Consider the following 19890-nt stretch of genomic DNA (forward strand, 5'->3'; position numbering starts at 1 on the left):
CATTCTCAGACATTTGCCAAGTGATTTTGCAATAACATTTCAGGAATTTATGAAAATTAGCCTTTAATTTGAAGGCTCTTTTGTGTGGTTAAAATACCATTTGGGGGGAAAATTTAAGTTCCAATGGGAAAAGAATGTAGTTTGGGTTATGGGTCAAGTTGGGAATATTGGGTGAAGGAAGAAGGAATGATGTCACAGTGAAGCACACTTAGTTCAGGAAAAAAAAGTGCCTCATTTCCCAGAATACTTGCTAGGGAAAGGTGGAAAGAAAAGGGGGAGCTACCCACACAAATTCTGCTGGCTTACGCTTGATATTCTATTAGCATGCCTAAAGGATGAGTTATAACATTTAGTTTCAGAAATGTAGTTGTAATCAATTTTGATGATTCAAGGAAAAAAGAAAGAAACATATAATTTAAAAATTATTCCTACTTGGCTTTGGAAACTGGTCTGTAAATTAACACTAATGTTAGCATAACATATTCTGTATTTTTTTAAAGTTAAAATTTGTCTGGGTGATCAATTTATAGCAAAACATTGAAGCTACCTCATTCTTTTTGATGGCTGAAGAGTGTTTGAATACAGGGATTATCATAATTAACCAGAGGCCTATTAGTGGACATTTTGTTTATGTCCAACATTTTGCTGTAACAGAAAATACTGAATGAATATCCCTGTACACGAGATGTACAGGCTTGCCTCTGTATTGTGTTATAATTTCTCCCTCCTCTTCATGACATCCCTTCTACAATTCCTTTCCCACTTCAAAACAAAACAAAAAGCAAAACAAGACAAAGCAAAACCCAAGGATATGAATAGCTAGAAATAAACTAAATTGGTCATTGTTATTACAGGAAAACTTCATACCAAATACGAGCAATAATCTGCTTATACACATTACATTCTCTTACACAATCCCTTTTGTTTCATCACTCTTCGCCTCTGCTTGGTTCTCTGTATCTGTGAGTTTTGTTTTGTTTGTTTGTTTAGATTCTATGTATAAGTGCGATGATGCAGTATTTATTTTTCTCAGTCTGACTTACTTCACTTAGCATAATGCCCTCAAGGTCCATCCATTGTTGTCACAAATGGCAAGATTTCCTTCATTTTTATGGCTGAATAATATTCCATTGTGTATGTATATACCACATTTTCTTTATCCATTCATCAGTTCATGTACACTTAGGTCATTTCCATATTTTGGCTATTATAAATAATGATGCAATGAACATGGGGGTCATATATTTCTTTGAGCTAGTGTTTTCATTTTCATTGGATAAATATCCAGAAGTGGAATTGTTGGATCATATTCAAGTTCTATTTTTAATTTTTTGAGGAACCTCCATGATGACTGTACCAGTTTACATTCCCACCAGTAGTACACAAGGGTTCCCTTTTCTCCACATCCGCTCTAATATTTGTTATTTCTTGTCTTGTTGATAATAGCCATTCTAACAGGTGTGAGGTGATATCTCCTTGTGGTCTTGATTTACATTTCCCTGATGATTAGTGTTGTTGAGCATCTTTTCATGTACCTGTTGGCTGTCTGTATGTCTTCTGTGGAAAAATGTCTATACAGATCTTCTGTCCATTTTTAAATCAAATTGTTTTATATATTTATTTTTTTGCTATTGAGTTGTATGAATTCTTTATATATTTTAATATTAATATTAATTAAATTATTTTATTATTTATTAAATTAAATTTAATTTTAAATTAATAATTAAATTATTAATTAAATATTAATACCTTATTAGATATATGATTGGAATATTTTCTCCCATTCAGTAGGTTGAATTTTCATTTTGGTGATGATTTCCTTTGCTGTGCAAAAGCTTGTTTATTTTTTCCCACTTGTTTGTTTATTTATTTATTTATTGCCTTTGCTTTTGGTATCAGATCCAAAAAATCATTGCCAAGGCCAATGTCAAGGAACTTTCCAACAATGTTTTCTTCTAGGAGTTTTATGTTTTCAGGTCTTACATTCAGGTCTTTAATCCATTTTGAGTTAATTTTTGTGTATGGTGTAAGATAGTGGTCCAGTTTCATTCTCTTACATATGGCTGTCCAGTTTTCCCAACACTATTTATTGAAGAGACTGTCCTTTCCCCATTGCATATTCTTGGCTTCTTTGCCATAAATTAATTGGCCATGTATGTGTGGGTTTATTTATGAGCTGTCTAACCTGTTCCATTGATCTATTTGTCTGTTTTTATGCCAATACCACACTGTTTTGATTACTACAGTTTTGTAATATAGTTTGAAACCAGGGAGCATGATGCCTCCAGCTTTGTTCTTTCTCAAGGTTGTTTGGCTTTTTGGGGTCTTTTGTCATTCCACACAAAGTTTAGGATTGTTTGTTCCATTTCTGTGAAAAATGCCTTTGGAGTTTTGATAGGAATTGCATTGAATCTTTAGATTGCTTTGAGTAGTATGGGCATTTTATCAATATTAATTCTTCCAATCCATGAGTGTGCAATATCTTTCCACTTATGAGTGTCTTCAATATTTTCATTAATGTCTCATAGTTTTTAGTGTACAGGCCTTTTACATCCTTGGCTAAATTTATTCCTAGGTATTTTATTCTTTTTGATGGAATTGTAAAAGAGAAGGTTTTTCTTAATTTCTCTTTCTGACAGTTTGTTATTAGTGTATAGAAGCATAACAGATTTTTATTAATTTTGTAAACTGCAACTTTACTGAATTTGTGTATTAGTTCTCACAATAACTAATAACTGCTCATAACTTACTTTTTCCTCTGTATTAGTCACGGTGTGGAGAAGCAGATCAAGAATATCCATCACATGCTATTATTTACATAAATTATAAGTAAGATTTTATTGTAATATAGCCATTATCATTTGGATACATTTGTTATAGCAATTTAGCCTACACTAATTACTAAACCTTGTATTTCTATTTTGTTGAGCAGTTTGTTTCCATCAACAACAGGTTGTTGTTATATGAAACAACAACAGGTGTTGAGTTATATGAAATTCCTTTTCAGTATGTATAAAATAATCCAATTGTTTATTCTTTATTGTATTAGTATGGTGGTTTTTACTGATATACTTTCTAATATGAAATCTTACTTGAATTTCTGGAATACTCCTCAGTTGGCCATGGTATATTATTATTCTAATAAGCTTTGGATTCTGTCTACTAATATTTTGGAGTTTTGCATTGGTATTCATAAGTGAGATTAGTCAGTAATCTTCCTTTGTTGTTCTTTTCAGGTTTTGGTATCACTGATTTCATAAATTGAATTTAAAGTGTTGCCTTCTATGATAGGCACCCTCTAAAATGGCCCTACTTTCTGGTATTCTTGCTCCTGTGCAATCTCCATTTCTTGAATGTGGGTTGAATTTATTGACTCATTTCTATTGAGTCAGACATGGCAGTAGCCATGGAATGTCACTTCCAAAATTAGGTTCTTAAAATACTGTATCTTCCATCTTGTACACTCTCTCTCAGGTTGCTTATATTGGGGGAAGCCAGCTGCTATGTCATGCGGCAGCCCCGTGGAGAAGCCACCATGAGTGAGCTTGAAAGTAGATCTTCTGGGGTCCACCAAAAGCCATGTGAACAAGCTTGGCAGTAGAGCCACCTCCAGTTGAACCTCAAGGTGACTGCAGCCTTTGTCAACATCTTGACTGTAGCCTGGTGAGAAATCCTGAGCCAGAACCATCCAGGTAAGCCACTCCTAGATTTCTGACCAACAGAAACTGTGAGATAATAAATTTTGTTGTTTGCAATCACTAAGTTTTGAGGTAATGTCTTAAGCGGCAATGGATAACTCATGCACCTTCTTTGTGTATATTTTGGATAAGTTTAACTAACACAAGAGTTATCTGTTTCTTAGCGCTTTGGTTCAAATCTCCTATGAAAACTTCTTACTGTGGTGCTTTCTTGCGGTTTTAGTTTTAGAGTAGTAAGGTTTACCAATTTTTTTGGTTTATTATTTGTAATAGTGTGTTCTGATAGAGTCAGAGTTAAGAGGTATCTTTTGAGTTATCTCTATTTAAAACAAATCCTTTAGTGCAATTTAACTTTCTCCTTCCCACCTCACTATTCTTGGCCTTTGTTAATATTATCTTAGGTTTTAGATAGGATAGGATGTATTAAATTTATATGTTGTACATTTATTTAAAATAATGCAATATCTACATTCAGTTTTTAAAAACTTTTTTCCAAGTGCTTTTACTATTTAATAATAATAATAATGGAGACTTTGAACACTTACAAAAGTAGACAGACAATATAATGAACCCACACATACCCATTTCTAGTCCCAACAACTGTGAATCCATGGTGAATCCTATAATTTTCCCTCTCCCATCCACTCCCTAAATTGTTTTGAAGCAAATCCCAGATATATTTCATTCATAAATATTTTAGTATGTATCCCTAAATATCAGAACTTTAAAAAATAACCATAGAGACATTATTGCAACTAAAAAATTAATTTCTTAATTTTTTTCTATCACTCAGTGTTTAAATTTCTGTTTATCTCATAAAACTCGTGTATTTTTTGCCATTTCTATAGTTTTTTCAATTTAAGAATGTTATATAAATGAAATTATATAGTATGTAATCTTTGGGGATTGACTTTTTTCACTCAGTATAATTCCCTTGAGATCCATCCAAGTTGTCATGTGTGTCAATAGTTTGTTTCTTTTATTTGCTGAGTAGTATTCCATAGTATGGATGTACTACAATTTGTTGGACTATTCAACCCCATTGAAGTTCTTCTGAGTTGTTTTTAGTTCTTTGCTATTATAAATAGAGCTACTATGAACATTTGTGTACAGGTTTTTGTATGAACACAAGTTTTCACTTTTCTGGAATAAATGCCCATGAGTGTAGTTGCTGGGTCCTCTGGTAACTGCATGTTTAGTTATATTCACTCTTTACCTTTTAATTGGTGTATTTAGACCATTTACATTTAAGGTAATTATTGGTATGTTAAGACTTAAGTCTGCCATTTGTTACCTGTTTTCTGTTTGTTTCCTTGTTTCTTGATCCTCTGTTCTCTTTTTTTGCCTTTCTATGTGTTACCTGCACATATTTTTAGGGTACCATTTTAATTTATTTATAATGTTTCCCTCGCTCTGTTCAGACACAGCCTTGGGTCCAAGTTCCCTCTGTGTCTCATAGCTGATCACTCCTCACAGGCTCCACTGCCCCCTGCTCTGTTGTGCAGCCACACCACAGGGCAGGTGGGCCCACATGGACTCTTGGCATGTATTGGGGTGTGAGCTGTGTCGAACCAGCCACCATCAGAGTTCTGGGCTGCTTCTGATGCGCTGCTTGAGTAAACGCCAACTATGGCTGCTGCCCCACCCAGACACTGCCCTAGGATGGAGTAGCATCTGTGGCCCATGGGGAGCTTTCACCTGGTTGCAGCCCCAAGGTCCAGTGCCACATTGTGACATGGGGTAAACTGGGCTTGCATGAACCCAGGTGATTGCAGGAAACCTGCAGCCACTGGAGCATTCCTCACTCCACCCTCTGCCCTGCCTTGGGGGCAAGCTAGTGCTGGAGTTGCATTTCTTAGCCCCCTTTGAGTTGGGTGAGGCCATGTGACTAGTTCTAGCCAGTGAGTTGTGAATGGACTTGCCAGTGGGAATTGTCCAGAGCTCTCTTTCCCTCTGGAGAAGTTCAAGATGAAACTTCTCCATCAGCCTGGACCTCTGAGTAACAGTAAGCAGCAGATGATCCCAACTCTCTCCCCTGCACCATAGGTACTAAGTGTGATCAAAGAATAACCTGTGCTATTTTCAGTCACTGAGGTTTTGGGGTTGTTAGTAACTATAGCTTCATTTAGCTTATACCATCTGATATAATATTAAATAACATTTTCAAGAGGGGTATATAGTTTATATATATATGAAAGCCTTGCACATTTGAAAATGTCTTTCCCATATGAAAGACAAGTTAACTGGGGAAGAAAATGCTTGGAGTTTACTCTTTTCCCTTCAAAATTTTTTATATGTTCCTCCACTCTCTTCTGATGTTTACTATTGCATAGAAAAAATATTAAGCTACCCTTTGTAAACTTTTTTTCTTTTCTCTGAATTTGCGTAGCAATTCTTCTTTAATATGATATTTTTAAAAATTGGAATATCTAGGTTTGGGCTTCATAAGTTGTTTTTGCTTGGAATATAATGAATCTTTTCAACATGTATGCACAGGTCTTTATGTAAGTCATAAAACTGGTTTTTATCCTAACTCTTTGATTATTACTTCATTCACTTATTCATACACTTATTTAGTAAACACGTACTAAACACCTACTGTGTGCCAGGAACTGTGCTGAGTGCTGAGGATGCAGCAGTGAACATGTCATATGAGTCCAGAAACTTTAAAATATTTTAACAGCTTTATTGAGTCGTAACTTACATACTGTAAAATTCACTCATTTTAAATGTACAACTCAACGATTTTCAGTGAATCTACAGAGTTCTGCAGCCATTACCACAATCCAGTGATAGAACATTTGCATCATCCCAGAAATATCTCTTGTGCCCGTTTGCAGTCACTTCCCATTCCCATCCATTCCTAGTCGTAGGAAGCCATGATTCTAATTTCTGCCTATAGATTTACCTTTTCTAAATATTTTGTATAAGTGGGATAATACAGTATGTGGTTTTGGCTTCTGGTTTCTTTCACTTAGCATAATGTTTCCAACATTCATCCATTTTGTAGTGTGTGTCAGTATTTCATTCCTTCTTATGACTGAATAATTTTTCGTTCTATGGCTATACCACGTAAAATGTGTGGATTTTCCTGTTTTCGACCCCTTTGTATCATGTGATAGTCACGTTCCTTTATTTGATCTACAGCCCAGAGGGCAGCTTTTCAGTGGGCTACAGTCCAGTTACCAGTTTCCAACTGGCATTCTCCTATGCAACGTTGCTTTATTAAGGCGGTATCTTTTCCTACTCTTGTTTCCTCAATACTCAGAAGTGATGGAGTACATGAAAACCCATAGTTTCCAGACAGCAAAAAGCTAGAGAAAGTTTTCCTATCTTTGCCCCTGGTTGGAAGCACAAAAATGCCAACACTAATCTTCTACCTACTTATTGCACATTTTTTCCCTGGAAGTTGTGTTCTCTGAATGCATGTAAGAATATGGGCAACAGAAAAAGATGTAGAATATTTCTCTGGCTGCCTCAGAAATCTAGGTGTATGTAATGAAATTGTTGTAGAATGTTTCAAATTCATGTTGAATTTGGGCCCTGAATCACAGGGCAGGAAGTGAAAGGAGTATGGCATGTATTTTTACCTTTTTTTTTAGGTTGGACTTTTATTTCATAAGGTGTCTGGGTATGCCTTCATTTAATAAATGATGATGGACTTTTATTTCATAAGGTGTCTAGGTATGCCTTCATTTAATAAATGATGATTCCCAGGTCAGTACTCTCATGTTCCCCAATGCTGTTTTCATGGTAGGGATACCAAACCTTTTTGTCATCAGAGAACTTATATAATTTTTCTTTTTTAAGTCCACGTTTTCAAATATTTTCTCATATCAAACTACAGTTTAAGGAATAATTAATTTCCCTCAATAATTGATTCATCAGAATCATGTATGATGCTAACCAGAGCTTCTGATAAGTATGAGACAATCAGGATTATTTAAGGACTTGGTAAAACTCAAAACCAAAGAAGGCAGACCGTTTGCCTATTGTAGGCTTTGTAGGAGATGTAAAATTTCCATTAGAATTTTTGAAACATGGACACTCTATCAGAACACCCCAATTTCTAACTCCGTGAAGGCCTAGCCGTCTGGGGACGTCATGGTTGGGAATTGCTACATCTTCAGGGATCTGAAGTGGCAGAAATTGGGCAGAGGCTGAGTTTGTCAGCATGGAGAGACAGCAAGCTCCCACTGGGCTGGTTTGTACTTAAGAGAATAGGGTTGCCACTCTAAGGTTTAAACTAGATTAAACACAGGGTGTACTGGTCTGACAGATTAATGCAGATTATTAGCTAACTAACTGTGAAGAGTAACATTATGACTTTTCTTTTTTCATTTCAGCATTTATCTTTAAAATATACATATATATTCTTAAATACATATGTATATATGAATGTGTACACATATGCATGTACACACACACACACACACACACACACACACACAGAGTCTCTGAATTAGTTTCAATAAAACCTGCATCAGTGCAGAGGTACTCACGGAGTGCCTTCAATAAAAAAGTCACTGCGTGTTATGCGATAACATTGAACAGACTCCAGACAGCCTCTTATCTTAGATATACAACGACGTAGCATAACTCAAGCCTAAAGGAGAAGTTAAAGTATTAGGTAACGGTAGCAACAGTAGCATGTTAGTGGAGTAATAACTCTCCTGGCGGATAACCCAGGATGGGTTTTATTGAATTCAGTTTATTTAGCTGGGATAAACCCAGATAGGCATCTCATTTACAAGAAGGTGCTAGCAAGAGGGCAGGTTATTACAAGCACATTTAGAAGATAAGCAAGAGAAAATTGAACAAAATCAGAGATCAGGAAGGGAGCAGAAGTGGTTCCTGGTTCAACTTCTTGCCTTGGGCAGGTCTATATTTACTCCAACTGAGAAAAATAATAATTGCCTTCTTAGCTGTCTGTAGGGATGAATGGTGTGTGAACTGTGTTAGGAACCTGTGAGTTACCCTCATTGACAAGCTTACTTTGTGGCTAATTGAAGTTTCTTTTTCTTGCAATTTAAGTGCATTTTCTTTGTTCCTCTGCTCTTTGGAGAATTAGAATAATTATTTAATGTTTCTTCATAATAATTCTTTTAAAACTGTGACAGTAATTGTCATCTTTAGCTTCCCCAGCTTCCCACACAAATTAACTGTAAAATTGAATTGATGCTATTTTTCTACCCCTTTACTTATTTTTCTGTTTTCATAGGTTGTTGTCCCCCTTCCTTCCTTCCTTCTTCCCTCCCTCCCTTCCTTCCTTCCTTCCTCCCTCCTTCCCTCCCTCCCTCCCTCCCTTCCTTCCTCCCTTCCTCCCTTTCCTTTTCAAATTTAAATATGATAGATGTTTATTTGGTTATTTCTATATGTGAGTCTTTGTTCTAAGCACTGCTGCTGACTTTGGTAGCTGCATGGACTCTGTCCCTTGGAGTAACTCCTGAATCTTAAGGTGTTAACGAAGCTTTGTCCAAGAGGTCAGACCAAACATATGACTAGGAACCAATGTTTAGTTGACCGTTCTAGTTGGTGGCTTTGGTTCCAGAGGTATCCTTTGTGACACAGAAGAGCATGTTCCAGCTGAGTTATCATTGCAGTAAAGTGTCATGCACAGAGGACTGTATTTTATACATTGATAAATACTGATTAATTGAAGATGTATCCTTCCACTCACCATTGCCTTCTACTCCTGTGTGTGGTTTCTGACGTGTGTGTGTGTGTGTGTGTGTGTGTGTGTTAAGTGGTGGCGGTACTCAGGAAAAATATGTGCATAAATGGAGGGATTATACTGTGGTGTATTTACAGATACATTTTTGTTTCTGGTATTTCATTTTTACCTAGACTTCTTGTTGCTCCCTCAAGGACCTGTGTTCTCTTTAAAGTTGCTTTCTCTTGAAGAGACCTTTATTTGGAAGTTGGTTTTCTGGAGAAAACAAGTCTATCTGCATGCTATTTAACTCCTTTGAATGCTTCATCTTTTCTCTTGCCCCATTTAAGCTCTTTCTTCTTTCCTAAAGATCCTGTTTTCAAATCAGAAAATATTCATTATGTGTCTACTCTGTGAAAGCTAATGTGCATTACACTGAGGATGGTAGAAAATAAATATAAAAGAGGTCCTCTCTTCTAAGATCTCACAGGCTAGGGGACGAGAGATACGTACACAAATAACTCCAGTATGGGGTGGACCATGAGAAGTACTTTAGTTAAGAAAAAAAGTGTTATTATTAGTTTGATTAGGTGTAGACCTATCCGAGGAAGTTTAAGGGGTAGTCATATATTTTCATTTTTTTTAAATCTTCTTTCTTTTCTTAAAATCTTACAAAATCAAATTAGTGACTGCTTCTACCAAATTGTTCATTTACTTAAAAAAACAAAAAACTTTATTAAGCTATAATTTACATACCATAAAATTCACCTGCATAAAGTATACAACTCATGATTTTTAGTAAATTTACGAAGCTGGGCATCCATCACCATCATTCAGTCTCAGAACATTCCCATCACTCCAATAAGGTCCCACATTCCCATTTTCAGATAATCCCCACTCCCAGCCTTAGTCCCAGGCAAATAATATTTTACCTTCTGTCTCTATAGTTTTACCTTTGCAGGATATTTCATGTAAATGGAATCATACAATATGTGTTTTTTTGGGGGGGTTTTTTGCATTGGCTTCTCTCACTTGACATAGTGTTTTAAAAATCCATCTGTGTTGTAGTGTGTATCAGTACTTTATTCCTGTTTAGATTGCTGAATAGCGTCCAACTCTATGGCTGTACAAGGTTTTATTCAGCTATTCAACAGTCATCTCTTCACGTTTTAACCTTTTAATTTTCTTTTTCCCTCCTTCCTCTGTCTCTCCCAATAAAGAGTACTATAGAAGATTATACTGTCAAACATATTCCAGAATCCCATCTCTGTCCATGCCCAACTATTACTTTTCTAGGAGAATCTGACTGAAGTTTTTAAGCACTGTTAGCACTTCAGGTTGTCTCTGTGTAGGTGGGGAGCAGGTGTGGGGGTGGACAGAAAGTTCTCACCCACTTTTCCTTTTGGACCTGAAGGTTAAAAAAAGTCTGATTATATTAATATATTCACTTTTTAAATAGAGGAATACACTTTGATGTCTGGGAAAGGGGCATAAATTCAAGTCACCAGAACATGGTACCCACATGAATTCTTCTGCTGAGCTGGTTACCTTTCAGTGACCGCTGTGCCCATTATCAGCCATAGTCGAGCTTTGTGGTATGCGGTATGCACTCAACATTTTAAGGTGTTAGAGACATTTCCTTCTCTCAGTATAAGGCAGGGTGACCCAGCGTCTCTGAAAGGTAAATATGAACCCTCTCTCTCATTTGAAAGAGTTATTGAGCCATGTTTATAGTGGGTCCCCTCTGTCTGCAATGCACATACTTCACATTTTCTTAAAGGGAATGGGCTACCTGCCAATGACATTTCACAGTTCTCAAGCTGCACGGTTTCTTCAGGAATATAATTCCTCATCTGCTTCGCCCTTTCCCTTTGAGTTTTACGTTTCATCCTTGCTCTGCGCAATGCACCAATCAACACAAATTCAGGCAACTCCTCATTTCTCCTTCCTTTGATGACCTTGAAGCTCTTCATCTGGCCAGTCAATCATGCCCAGAGGAATGTGGTGGGATGTGCCTCTGCAGTGGTGCTGGGAAGCCCGGCTTGCCTCTGTATTGTGTTATAATTTCTCCCTTCTCTTCATGACATCCCTTTTACCATTCCTTTTCCACCTTAAAACAAAACAAAAAGCAAAACAAGACAAAGCAAAACCCAAGGATATGAATAGCTAGAAATAAACTAAATTGGTCATTGTTATTACAGGAAAACTTCATACCAAATACAAGCAATAATCTGCTTATACACATTACATTCTCTTACACAATCCCTTTTCTTTCATCACTCTTCTCCTCTGCTTGGCAAATGGAATAGTTCTACCTTCTCATTCCCACCCTATTTTGTACTCATGAAAAGAAGCCAAGAGAGCTTCCTTTTGTTTTTATTTTGTTTGTGGGCTTCTATCTGGGTCCCAGCATAGGGCAACCAGCTGGAGGGCACTTTTGCTGGTAACCACTGTAGAGGGAGCTCTCGTGTTTTATATGTAGAGCTTGTAGCTTTCTCACAGCACTCCACTGAGAGTGATTCTGTAAAAAGCAAATCTGCTTTCCTCTGAGGCATCAAAATAGTACTGGAGACACTATCAAAGTTTAGGGAGTTGTTATGGCAGATTGATTGGCATCCCTTTATTGAAAATGTATTAGATGAAAAACCAGCCACTAGAACCCTACAGTCAATATACTGAGTTGCCTCCTCACAGGCAACCTGGAAATATTGAACAAGCTGTGTATCTTCTGTGGGCATCACTTTACTTATTTTCAGGGAAAATTACACCTTTCATATTTTCCTACATCTTCTATTTCGGAAATGTCAAAAATTCCCAAGTCAAAACTTCATTAAGAATGAAATATTTTTTCATTCCAAAAAAATATTTACAAATACAAATACGAAAAAATATTTACAAATACAAACATATTCCAGAATCCCATCTCTGTCCATGCCCAACAGTTACTTTGGAAAAAATATTTACAAATACAAATACGAATGAACAACTTGGAAAAAATATTTACAAATACAAATACGAATGAACAACTTATCTGGATATTTTGAATTTGCAAAATGATTCTGATGCTTTGCAGTGGAAGCCTTTCTTATGCAAATTTGAAGTTGCAGATGAACTCCAAATGGGATCCCTGATTCATGACGGAAACAGACAAAGAATTGGAACATTTTATAGTACTCTAATGGACATTTTAATATTTCTCATCTGTTCTTAATTTGAGATAGACATAATCTCTTCTGGACTAGAAGATACTTTTAGTATTATTTTTAGTTGTTAGTAAAACCTTCTCAATGCTTTGGCTCCCAACTAGAACTAAGAAATATTGAGCAAAAGCTAAAGAGTCAGCTGAATAATGAAGTCAGGTCAATTCAGTTGAACCGTTTTTATGTCTCTGCTGCAGGCAAGGCACTGAGTTGAGTATCATGGAGGATAGAAGGACGAGGAAGGAACAGATGCTTATCTCAGGGAGCTAGGAGTCTAGTTAGGAATCTAAGATAGCATAGCACTTTAATCCAACATGTGAAGAGGGTATACATAAAAGTGTTTTCATGGGTTCAGCTTATGGTAACCTAGGAAACATAAAAGCAAAGGAGTTCTAAAAATCTGCACTTAGAAGTGAAAGTTTCTCTAAGATCAATGACCAGTCTTCTTTTTCTATTAGTCACAAGGCAGTAAGCTTTCATCTTCTGTGCCTCACCCACAGTGGGTGCTTGCGTTACTTTTTTAGGATGAGCAACAGTTTATGACAGCCAGACAGAAAGACTGTGACTTACTTCACTTCTCTCCCAAACATCACTGCAAAATCAGGTTGGACTGTTAGAAAAATTTTAGGCACATTTTTGTGGTTTGGGTTTGAATTAATCTACACAATTATTTTAGAGTTAAATGCTTTGATGAAAGGGCTGTAGATCTTAAGAAATAAAAGGACTATATGCAAATTGATCTAATTCCTTGCTTTCAGATAGAGAATGTGTTTTTATTCCTCATTTGATGAGCACTATCAAGAGGTCATATGTGTCACCTAAAGTTGCAAACACAGGAAGCCTAGATTCCTGGTCCTTTGCCTCCCAAGAGAGCGTGATTCCACCTTACCACCTCTTGTAGATGAGAAAAGAAAACCACAACATTGCCGTGAGTTGGTAAAAAAAAAAAAAACAAAAAAAAACTCATTTTTGTTTGTATTTTTGTGCCTATCACTTCAAACCTCTATCTATTTATATAAAATAATACTATTCTTAGAGACCTTTGTTGCCCTCTGTTATCACTATTTAAGACTTAAACCATATCAATTTCCAAAACAAATTTAAAAATATGTTGCAACTGTATACACATTACAGAATAAAACAACTTTTTGTTTTTTCCTAAATCATACAAATAGTTAACAGGCTTCTAGGTGGCAAGCACTTATTATCCCAGAAGATGAAATTTAGTTTTCAGTTTGCTGGTAGATGAGATAAATTATAAACATGTGGGGCTATGTTATTCCTATTATCTTACCTGTTGACTTTATGTTAGGTTCCCAAATTTAATAGAACAAAAGAAAGGAGAAGAAAGTATTTTTTAATAGATCTTGTGGAGTATCCATCAAGTTTTGACTTACATAAAGCATTAGAGTAAAAAAATGTAGAAGAGCAATTATTTTCCAATACTTTTGTGTTTTAGAAGGATGATAATAGAGAGCATTTTTCTGAACCTGTAGCACTAGTGGGGAAGTTTCTCTTTGGTGGGAAGGGTGGTCCAAAGTGTTTCCCTAATTGTTTTTAGACTACCTTTTCAGCAGCCTTTCAGCCACAAAATAGTGAGAAATGGGGCTAATCCTATTTAGATCGTGATGAGGAATCAATCAAAATATAGAGTGTTTATGAAGTTGCTTTGAACACTATGAATGCTATAGAAGTGTAAGGTATTATGACTACACCAACTCTTGGCTCCCTTCTCTATTTATTTAAGGGTTACACAGGCCTTGTTTAATACCTCAACATCCTTTCAGTTGAATCAAGCACAGACATACTTCAGCCACTTGAGATTAAATACTAAGCCCTGCAGCAGAGCAGTGTCTCCAGCCTCCCTTCTGCCTCTCACCTTTCAGGTTCTGTTCTGGAAATGGACCCAGTAGTGATGTGTGAGAATTCAGCCCTTTGTATTTGTTTTGGTGTTTTACCTGGCAGCCTTGGTCACTGATTGGCTTCCTTCTTCTGGGATGAACCTTTTCTATTCCTTCATGATTGGGTGACGAAAACTAGACAAAAGTGCCAAAATGAACAGCCCAGAAAACTCATTAAGGTTCCTGAATCAGCTTTAAAAAAACAAAACAAAACAAAACCCTACCAATAACCCAGAGTTCTGAACATAATCGGTTGGTTCCCAGAAGTACAATAAAAGGAAACCAGAAGTATTTTAGTCCCTGGTTGTTTATGAATCAACCCAATTTTCTTTTTCAGACTTTGAAGGTCACAGAATCCAATCATGTGGAGCCACAGAAGGGAGATTCCCCCCTTCCATCGGCCTTCCTGCCCACTCTTTCTCCCCAGTTCTGTTAGAAGTGAGGTTTTGCTAGATTTAAGTAGAACATTGCTCAAAATTCCCAGGGGGTTCCAATCAAAGCAGGTCACAATGAAAGATATCTTGGATGTTACTAGAAAGGAAGCCACAGTGACAAGTAAAGCAGATCTCTGGATACCTTCAGTGTATAGCAGCAGTGCTGCTCTCTTGGTGCACAGGCTTGGGAATTCTGCTGGTCTCAGGTGGGCACCCAAGGAAGAGCAGCCCACACTCATCTCTCCAAGTAAGCCAGGGTACTTTACGTCTGGAGTAGAGACAGTGAGGTATGGAACCGTGGGGCATGGAATTGGATTTATGTAGAAAGTGGATAATGAAGCCTGAGTTTTAGACACACAGAGGAAGGTGAAAGAAGAAGAAAGAATGACATTTATTATTTTCTAGGGATCTAATCTAGAGAGCCTCAGTGTCCTCAATTATAATGTGACCATTAGATAATACAGCAAAAAAGTTGGCATATTTCTTGGCAAATACAGTTACATGAATAATGTAAATTTTCTTCCCTGGCTTTTTCTTTTTATTATATACTATTATCAAATGGTATAACTTTAATTTTACTCTGCAGATTAGTCAGTAATATATATTTTGTTATTTTGTACTATAAACAATTTCCTACTGCTTGTATTTCCTTTTTTAGGACTTAGTGAATAGCAAAGAAATATTTTTCTAATTAATAAGCTTGTTGTGCAATTCCAGAAACCTCCCCTCAATGTATCTCACATCCAACTGGTACACCTAAGCATAATTTTAAAAAGTAATATTCAAAATAAGAATTAAGATGTATCAGTCGCCAGCTATGTGCAAAGCACATAGGTACAAGGTGCTATATACTAGGTATTCCATTTAATCCTCAAATGGAGGATTTGAGGGTTGTTTTAATCCTCAAAACAACCCTCAAAGCAAGTATGACTACTTCCCACATCCATATAAGAAAGTGGGCTCAGAGAGATCTTACCCAAGTCTCACAGTTAGTAACTGTCAAAACTGCTGCTGGAGGGCTTCCCTGGTGGTGCAGTGGTTAAGAATCCGCCTGCCAACGCAGGGGACACAGGTTCGAGCCCTGGTCCTGGAAGATCCCACGTGCCACGGAGCAACTAAGCCCGTGCGCCACAACTACTGAGCCTGCGCTCTAGAGTCCGAGAGCCACAACTACTGAGCCCACGAGCCACAACTACTGAAGACCGTGCGCCTAGAGCCCGTGCTCCGCAACAAGAGAAGCCACCGCTGTGAGGAGCCCACGCGCCACAATGAAGAGTAGCCCCCGCTCACCACAACTAGAGAAAGCCTGCGTGCAGCAACCAAGACCCAATGCAGCCAAAAATATATAAATAAATAAATAAAATTATTAAAAAAACAAAACAAAACAAAACTGCTGCTGGAGCTGAGCACACTCTAACCCCAAAGTCCAAGTTCTTTCCACTTCATCATAATACCAAGATTGTACTGGAAGCCCAGAATGCTAGAACAAGAGACCTCTCACCGGCTTACACAACTTAGTTTCCTCAAGAGTATCTACAGAAGGAGACCAATTCTAATGAACGTAGATGGATCTGGGGTGTGGAGTTAGGGTAATCTTTTCCCCTCTACCCTCCAGTCAACTGTGTCTTGGATTGTTCTGGGGTCTGAGGAGGTTCCCAGTAATAGAAGTTGAAACAGGTCCTTAAAAGGGGTCTTGATGTTCGCAGGTTTGTCTGGAGAACAAAATAGGGAGGGCAGGGCAGGACAGCCGAGGTCAGATTCAAGGGAGTATCTTTGAATCCTTCTAAGAGAGGATTCAGCAGAAGGAAAGGGGTGTCAGGCATGGTGAATCTGATTCAGTGAAGGCACAGTAAGCTGAGGTTTGAAAGAAGGTGCAGTTCTAAGCACGGCCAGCTTGTTTTGTCCTGAACCTGTCCCTACCCCACCGCTCTGGAGGGCTATGCACATTCTGGAGTTGGAAGGGCTATCTGTGGAAGAGAAGGTGTTGCTCCATGAGCCAGCCTCCCAGCATATCTGAGCCCAGGCTGCCCGCCATGGTGCCCTCTAGCAAAGGGAGCTTGCGGGCGGGCGTGCTGCTCTTTTCAGCCAACTGCTGAGTAGCCAAGTGCCCAGAGGATTGAGACGTGTGCCCAAGAGTCGATCCTCAGTCAGGGGAGGCAGAGATCAGCAAGAGTATGCATGGTGGCATGGGGCAGCAAAGTCGGCAGTAAAGAGAGGCCTGGATCCCTGTTTTGGGCTGCAGGGGTGGTAATCAACATGCAGCCTACACTGATTCGCAAGAGTGTCTGAAACATCCCGCAAGAGAAATAGTTATGGCTGGATAGAGGAAAGGATCTTGAAAAAGGGTTGGTTCCTTCTATGCACGTGGGGGCCGTGAAGCCATGAGAGGTGGACATCAATGTTACTATGTCTGCATCGACCAGGGAGGCCTAGAGTTACTCTAGTACTTGAGCTATGAGAATATAGAATAGCATGGCTGGTGTATAGTGAATAGGTATTAGTGCCTTGTAGAATCACACCATCTTAGCCAGGTAGGTTGTGCAAAAATCCCTAATAGCTGTGCATACCCACTAGTGCCGACGACACAAATTCCTCCAAACCTGGCTTGACTGTTTCCCAGTTGAGGTCCACGGAGAGGTGCTCAAGTTGGCTGCTGTGTAGACTGGTGTACAGTTGCCACTTAAACATGCTGTGAAATCAGGCTTGATGACTATCCACAGAGCAGCTCATCCTGACCCTGCTCTCTCTCAAGTTAATGAGACAGCCAGAGGCAAAGCCTTGGAGTGAGTAGCGTGGCTATGGGGCCACACAGCAGCCTTGGGGAGCGTTGGTGTGAGGCTAGTGAGAAGGGACACTAGTGCACATGCTGATGGGCTGTGCAGCTCCTGAGGAAAGTGTAAAGGTGTGAATCAGCCTAGACAGCAGCCCCGCAAGGTGTCCGTGAGCCCAGCTTCCCAGGTCTCCTCAGTTCCTCACCAGACATGGCCTTGGCTTGTTGACCTTCATGCTCTGCCTGCCCAGAGTGAAGTTCCAGCAGGTGGCGGGAAGACCTAGTTCAGGTGACCAAGGCTTTATCCCCTCAACTCTTCAACTCCAGCAACATGGCAGCTGGGCTCTTAACTTTCATTTGTGCATGGACCCCTTCAGCAGCCTGGTGAAGCCTAGGGACTCTTTATCCAAATAATGTTTTTAAATGAATAAAATATTATACTTAGGATTACAAAGGAAGCCAATTACATGGAAATATAGTCTTAAATATCCTAAGGACTTCAAGAAATAATTAGGGCCAGATGGAGATAAGAATCCTGAAAGGAGGCTAGGTTCCTTCTCTGCAGATAGAAGCCTGCATGACCAACTGTCTAAAAATTAAACTTGTGATATTAAAATATAGTTGCTTCATCAATAATGCAATAAGTAACAAAACTTAGCAGCAGGCCTAATATTTACCATAATTCCAAGTAGTGATGAACATAAATGGTATTTTGAGATATCTGCTACAACTGAAATGTGACTTGAAAAATTTGTGATTTCTACTGGTGACAAAGTTACAGATACTGTAATACTAATGTAGTATGTTGCCTACATTCATAATTGGGGGAAATGCTAAATTTCAATGAAAGGGAATGAAAACAAAGATGTGATTTTTTCCCCATCCTGTTTCAACAGACCCCCTAAGTTCTGTCTATGGACCTCAATTAAGACTTCATACCTTATGTGTTTGGAAAATGGCAAATGCCTTTAGAAAGTCATGTTCCTGGTTCTGGGTAAACTTTTTTACCTCAATACCAGTATCACAGAGCTACAGTGTCCCCAATTTACGTAATAATGACGAGGCAATGCCCAGCCCCATTGCAAGGGCCAGTCTGTGGACATGTGAAATTAGTTACCTCCAAAGTCTTGGAGGGTTGAGCATACGCAGACAGGCAAAGACACCAGGGCCAGGCACAAACTCTGTGTCATTTATGGGGACAAAGGAAAGTTCTAGTAGTTCTGTAAGACAGAGCAGTACTACATACTAGATAGCTGGACAAACACTAATTTGGGGTGATTTCTATGAAGACTAGGAATGAGGAAAGGAAACTAGGACCCCAGTTCGAACACAGAGTGGAGGACTTGGAAGTTCATGGGATTTGGATTTGAGTCCCAGTTCCACCCTTGATAGCTGGTGACCTTGAGTAAGTAAAAAAGTTCTCCGCTTTTTGTTTTTGACCCCCATTGGTAAAATGGGGCTCATACCTCGCAAGGCTTCTGTGATGGACTCATACAGGAATATATATGAAGGCCTGCTGCAGAAACTGTAAAGCCCTGTATACATTTTTGTTATTATCCTGTTACAAACTGCCTCCTGGTCACTCTACTCCAGATCACAGGGCAGCACTCTCACTGCCATTTACAAGTTGAGGCTAGTTCCTTGTGGTTGCTGTCACTTTGCCCTCTCTGGGGACATTGCCATGACTGGCAGCGCTGCTAACCTGACTATCACCCAAAGGTCGGTAAAGGTGACCTCTGGTTCTCCTGAGAGTCCTGTGTCCCCGTTTTTCTGAGGAAACTCCCTTTGACCTCCTATTCCTCTGGCTTCCCTTGGCTCCTCTGGTGATGGCTTCTGTCCAAGGCCCTGGGATGGAGGTGAGGGGTTGGGTGGGGGGGCGGGGGGATAATGGACCGATGGGTGGAGAGGAGAGAGGCTTTAAGCCTATGGCTGCCTCCCCCAGGTCTGCGGGGTGTGGTTTCCATAGCAAGCCAGCAGCCAGAGTCCACGGAATAAAGTATATTGAAGTCATTGGGCTTTGAAGACTTCCCGTATACTTTTAAGCTGCCCATGACATCATTTTGCTGGCCGGCTCAGAACAATAGGCGGGGGAGGGCTGAGACGAACCAAATCCACAAAGCGCCAGAACAGAGAAAGAGGTTGAAACAGAAACTGCCATGGTCCATGTGGACATTCCTGAACGAACTGGGAAAGAACTGGCCCCCGAGCTTTCAAAGATGGCCCCGTGGCCTAGC

The 19890-nt window shown here is 38.8% G+C and overlaps 1 long non-coding RNA gene across 8 annotated transcripts in view; it reads left to right on the top strand.

Moving 5' to 3' along the window:
* The window catches only part of LOC137203415 (uncharacterized), a 685692-nt gene that overhangs the window by 407701 nt on the left and 258101 nt on the right, over nucleotides 1–19890 (top strand). For all 8 annotated transcript variants that reach the window (XR_010933093.1, XR_010933088.1, XR_010933087.1 and 5 more), the window contains exon 6: nucleotides 3475–3692. This is a non-coding gene — a long non-coding RNA (uncharacterized lncRNA). The remainder of the gene's footprint in view (nucleotides 1–3474; nucleotides 3693–19890) is intronic.

Source organism: Pseudorca crassidens, chromosome 12 (assembly GCF_039906515.1).
Source record: "Pseudorca crassidens isolate mPseCra1 chromosome 12, mPseCra1.hap1, whole genome shotgun sequence".
In the NCBI taxonomy this organism is placed as follows: domain Eukaryota; kingdom Metazoa; phylum Chordata; class Mammalia; order Artiodactyla; family Delphinidae; genus Pseudorca; species Pseudorca crassidens.